The sequence below is a fragment of the Geotrypetes seraphini genome, chromosome 6 (genome assembly GCF_902459505.1).
Source record: "Geotrypetes seraphini chromosome 6, aGeoSer1.1, whole genome shotgun sequence".
Taxonomy (NCBI): domain Eukaryota; kingdom Metazoa; phylum Chordata; class Amphibia; order Gymnophiona; family Dermophiidae; genus Geotrypetes; species Geotrypetes seraphini.
The window spans coordinates 170,591,037-170,597,036 of NC_047089.1; positions in this window are offsets into that span (position 1 = coordinate 170,591,037).

Below are 6,000 nucleotides of genomic sequence, written 5' to 3' on the forward strand. Positions count from 1 at the left end.
TTTTCTGCTTGTCTCCAAGATCATTTAACCCTTGGATCAGGGCATTGCCTGTAAATCAGCATCATTTATGCCTGCTGAGATAAATGTATTGCCTGCAATCAGAAGCCAAAACACTAGTCTACTTGTAGGTAAGTGGAACAGATCTGGATAGATAGTTCCCTTCTTCGATTAAAGAATAGCTAAGAGTGTGCATTTGGTTTTGAGTTCAGAAAACTATATGCACATAAAGAAGGCTTAATAACATAAGAACACTAGATTGACTCTGTGCTAGAGAATGACACAGTGGCAGTTACCCGCAGCTAGCCACGGGTAGCCATGGGTAACCCGCCGAAACGGTGTTGGCGGTGGTGGGGGGGAAGTGCTCACTGCAGGCACGGGGATAAGGCCATCCACCGCCCCATGGAGCGGTGAATAGCCTTCTCTCCAAAATGCAATGACCTCCCCCTCATCGATATACTAAGTCCCTCTAAACTTTTCTTCTTAGTCCTTCTATTTTCTTTGTAGTTCCTTTCTATACCAATTCCTGTAAACCGTGCCGAGCTCTACTTCTGTGGAGATGATGCGGTATACAAACTTAGGTTTAGTTTAGTTTAGTCCCCGCAGTTAAGGGAGGGAAGGCGCGCGGTCACCGATCGCACGCGCAGCCTCTTCCCTATCTCCAGCCAAATCTCCCTCCCTCTTTTTAGAAAAGAAACTGAAGCTGGTGAAGCCTGCCTGTGCCGCTCTGCAGTCGCGTGTGTGTGGGCGGAAGCTTCTCCTCTGACGCAACTTCCATGCTACCGATCCCAGGGCAAGTAGTAGCATCCTCTTTGTCTCAATAGCATACTATAGACTTTTCCTCTAGAAACCTGTCCAAACTTTTTTAAAACCAGCTTTATTAACTGTTGTTACCACATCCTCTGGCAATGTATTCCAGAGCTTAACTATTTTCTGAGTGAAAACATCATTCAATTTACATGTATTAATAATGTCATTTGCCTTATTTTTATGTATTGCTTCTAGAAGCAACTATTTCAAGACCTAAAGGTTAATTAAATTAAAAATTTCATGGAAATATATTACTGAGTAATATTTTATGGTTTATTGTTATTATCATTTAATATATTTCCTTTCTTGAGGAGATAAAGCAGTGAAAAATAGGCAATAAATCTAGATCTGAGAGGAAAGAATGCCAACTGTCAAGGGAAAAGAAACAAATTGAAAGGATAGGAAAAGTAATTGTACCAGTAATATATTACTGGTAATATTACTGGCAACATATTACTGGTAAAGTAATGAGTAACCAGGAAACAGGGATATACCATATTTTTTGGACCATAAGACGCACCCACCTGTAAAGAAGGAAAACCAAGAAAAAAAAATTTGGTTCAGAATTTTTCTCTTCTTGGTATTTTCCTCTAAATGTAGGTGCATCTGGTGTTCTGGTGCTGGGAAGTCCAAAGCCCGCAGCCCCCCCCCCCCCCCCCCGGTACCTTTTTTAGTAGCAGTGGTCTAGCACGGTCTCCTGGATGACTGCCTTTGTCTTAGAAGAGTGACGCACAATGCAGGAGCGCAAACTTTGCGCTTCCTGCCTGGTCCCGTACTGCTCTGTGATTGGCTGCAGTTTTGTAAAAGTAGGGGGTGGGGGTGGGGGGGGGAAATTAGTTTGCAAGCCCTAAGTAACTAGAGGGGAGTTGTTTTCTTGTAGGAGCTATGGAATAAGAGCTGCTACCATGGTAGAAAAACACCAAGAAAGAAAAAAACATAGACTAGACATAATTTCTTTTACTGTTAGTGTATACAGCATACAAAGAAAGGGAGTCCAAATGTACAATAGAAAATACCACCCAACAAATGTGAAACTGCCTACAGAACTGGGACAAAAATGTACTTTATTTCACAATATATGACCCAGAAATGAAATTCATATTTCTGGGTCATATATTGTGAAATAAAGTACATTTTTGTCCCAGTTCTGTAGGCAGTTTCATATTTGTTGGGTGGTGGTGTTTTCTGTTTTACTGTTACACGGACAAGAGGACATAGACTGAAGCTAAAGGGGGGGACAAGTCCAGGACAAATAGCAGGAAGTTCTGCTTCACGCAACGAGTGGTGGACACCTGGAATGCTCTCCCAGAGGAGGTTATTGTGCAAACCACCGTTCTAGGATTTAAAAGCAAACTAGATGCACATCTCCTTATGAGAGGCATAGAGGGATATGGGTGTACACCTGGCTGGGCCTCCGCGTGTGCGGATCGCCGGACTTGATGGATCGAAGGTCTGATCCGGAGATGGCAATTCTTATGTTAGCCTGGCAATTTGATTTTCCTCTTTTGTTTTGGAAAGTGGAGAGCTTTTATTAATACAATATTCCATAATTGTTCTGTTTGGGGTTTTTTTGTCCTAAATTCTTTTTTTTTTTTTTTTTTTAATTAAAGTTTCTTATAACAATATTACAAATAACATTCCAAAGTAATTGCAGGAAAGCTTATTCTAATAAAAAAAAAAAAAAAAAAAAATTAACACAAAGCATTCTAGTCCACATTATGAAGAACCAATCAAGTGATAGAAATAATCCAAAAGAAAAAGATAAGTTATTTTAAATTTACTTTTCTAGAACACCAGGTAATTATTTTTTACTCCCCAAAAGCCAAAAAGTAATCTTTAAGGTACTTTACTGTGAAGGAAACTTTCCAGATGAGTAGGATCCAAAAATATGTATGTAAGAATTATTTCCACTAGTTACCAGACATTTACAAGGAAATTCTAGAAAGAAAGTATCTCCCACTTCTAAAACCTTAGGCTTCAGCCATACGCTGTAATTGAATAGGTCTGGAAAAACAGATATTGTCTGCCCACAAAAAAGTACCATGTTCTTAGAAAAAAAAAAAAAAAAGTCTTCTATATTAACCTCTTTTTTTCAGAGAAAATTAGAGACCAGTAATGTTGCTTTTTTAACAATATTATCCTATGAAGATTCCAGAAAATTAGACAAATTCAAATTATCTGGTGGACTTAATACATCAACTTCACCTTCACTTTTCTGCAATCTCATTATCCTAGAAATCTAATAAGCACTCTTAACCCCATCTCTTCAAAATTCAAAAGCAATATCTGCTTAAAATATTGTTTAATCATTTCAATAGGAGAGAGAAAGTGAGTAAAAGGAAAGCTCAAAAATCTTACATTGGAGGCTTTGGCATTATTCACCTGAGTCTCCAATTGCAGATGAATCATCAGACAATCTTTCGTAGTTGCTGCCAATGCAGACTAACATTGGAGAGCCTGATTAACAATTTTTCTATTTCCTTTACCTAACTGCACTAATTTAGAATCCTGATCATTAAGTGTTATCACTGTCTCTTCATTAAACTTACTAAATTAAACAAGATTTTCCTGTAAGTTTTTGTTCATCTTGGACACTAACAGGCTCATAATAAAAAACAGACATCCAAAAAGCATCCTAAATCGGCACTTGAACATCCTAATCAAAAACATCTTTCTGTAGCGAGGTGTTCCAGCCTCTGTACATTCAGAGCACAAGACGTGTGTTATGGGTGGGATTTGGGCGGTCTCAAGGGTGGGTTAGACATGGATGTCTTGCAGCGATAATCAAACATTTTGCAAGACATCCTGGACGGAACTTATACGTTTGAAACTAGACCTGTTTTAGAAGGGTCTAAGAGCCACAAAGGTACCTAAACTGACCAGATGACCATTGAATGCATCAAGACAAGACACCTCCACACTCCCCCAGTGCTCACTGACTCCCTCACACCCACAAAGATCAGAATAGAAATGTACATACCTGTCTCTAGAACATCAGCACCTGGTATAGGAAAGTCTAGTAGAGCTGCACACAGGTGTCTTAAGTAGCCTGGCGGGTGGGCTAGTGAACCATAGAGAGGAGTATCAAGTCCCATAAGCCACTCTAACCACTACATTTATGGTGGAAAATTTGAGCCCATCAAAACTGTACTGTACTGCCGTATAGGTATCATTTGCAGCCATTAGGGATATTGGGGTTTTGGGAGTGTTTTGGGGGAGCTCTGGTTCAGACATTCTTTAGCCAGTGACTAGGCCACAGGGAAAAGCAGGACAGAAGGGTAGTGTCTTCTAAGCTACAGGTCCCACCTTCCCCGCAGCCTATTGGTTGGCTAAGGAATAGCTGACCAATAGGCTAATAGCAGAGAACAGAGAAGAGCTGCAGTGTAGGTCTACCATAGAGAGGAGGAGAATTGCTGAGGGAGGCTCTGGGGAAAGGAATGAGGACACAAAGTAGCCCAGACACTGGGAGCTAGAAGAATGAGGAAGAGAGGCTAAGGGAAGAGATATGGACTATGAAAGGGGGATCAGAGCTGATGTGATTGCAAGCTGGGGGGAGAGAATGGGCTGTGATACAAAGATAAGTGGGTGAGGGATGGGCTAAAGAAAGAAAACAGATGACGACAAGGGGAGGAGGTGTGTGGTATTCAAAGAGCAGGGAGCTGAGAAAAGGGTTCTGAGGTCAGGTTGGAGGGATGGGAGAGGTGAAACTAGGAAGAAAATAAAATCAAGAACAAGGAAAGAACATATTTCAGCTGCTCCCCACAATGGAGCAAGCCCAAGAATCACTGGGTAGGAATGTATTATTTATTTATTTAGTCCATCCTCCCAAAGGAGCCCAGAACGGGTTACAAGAGTACATTCACAATATAGGTCAGGACATGACAATTGATAATACAGTCATGATGGACATAGCATAGTTGATAATGCAGAATCTGTTACAGACATGACATAGTTGATAGTTCAGCTTCTATGTTACAGGCCTAACCATTGTTTATAATACAGCATCTGCATTACATTAGGTAGCACACAAGTTATATTAGGAATGGCATCTGGTCGCACATTTAAGTTAGGTAGAACATTTAGGTTATACTGTGTTATACTTTAATTTCATTAAAGTTATACTGTGAGTGGCATGAGTTCCGTCAGCTAGGTAGTGGAGGTACTGAATCTCTAAATGAACTGGGTCAGTTTTGGGTATCTGCTCTTTTCTTATTTCCAGCCTTGCAGTCACAGGGATAAATAAGGTATTTCATTAGAAGGATGGAGATAGAGAATGAGGTTGTGGAAGCATGGAATTCCATGAACTAGATCTCTCCCTTTTAAAACTTTCCTTCTCTTGGCAGCTCTGGTATTGAGAGGGACTATGGTCAGGGATTGAATTGAAGGGGAATGGAGAGTAGCACTGTTCCAATTCCTCACAAAAATTAAAAAAAAACATTATTCCCCATTATATCCCACAGGGAGGTAAAAATGGGCACTGGGCAATGTAAGTCTAAAAAAGTAGCACAGAGCAGCAGTAGGAAGATGGGGCAGATCACTGACAAAGTTGGAGGGAGGAGGAGAAGGGACATATCTCGCACACTCTGTATGTTTTTTGGTTTGGTTCCCTGACGTTCCTCATGTTTAATTGCTAAGTCCTTGTTCTTGGCTCCTAAAAAAAATACTACAACCATCTCCTAGATCTCAGCTCGATTCCCTAAGTTGGATCATTGTCCCTTGGCCACTGGAGCAATATCATGTAGGCAGCCCAAACATAGTGGTTTAGTATGAGTGCATACTTCTATGCCCTGGGCTGCTGGACTATGTTATACCACTCAACATGTAATCTCTGAGATTTCAAACTGTGATCCTTGCTGGACTTCCAGAGCTCAGGGTGCACATGTGGTAAAGAATCTCATGTAGATTCTATAGGTGAAGGCTGGTCATTGGCCTGGAATCTGTGAGTACCCGGAGAAGTACTGCAGTGCAACAGAGGATAGAGTAGCAATCCCAGAAAACAGGAATGTGCTTGAAGCCAGGGAGAACAAGGAAATTATTCATGCCTATGGTCAATAAGGAGCCACAAATTGAAGATGAGTTAATATCTACCAAGGAAAGAAAGTCTCACTGCAGAGGAGTAAAAAATAGAAACATGAAGGCAGATAAAGATCAAATGGCCCATACAGGTCTGGCCATCCACAGCATCCATATTTC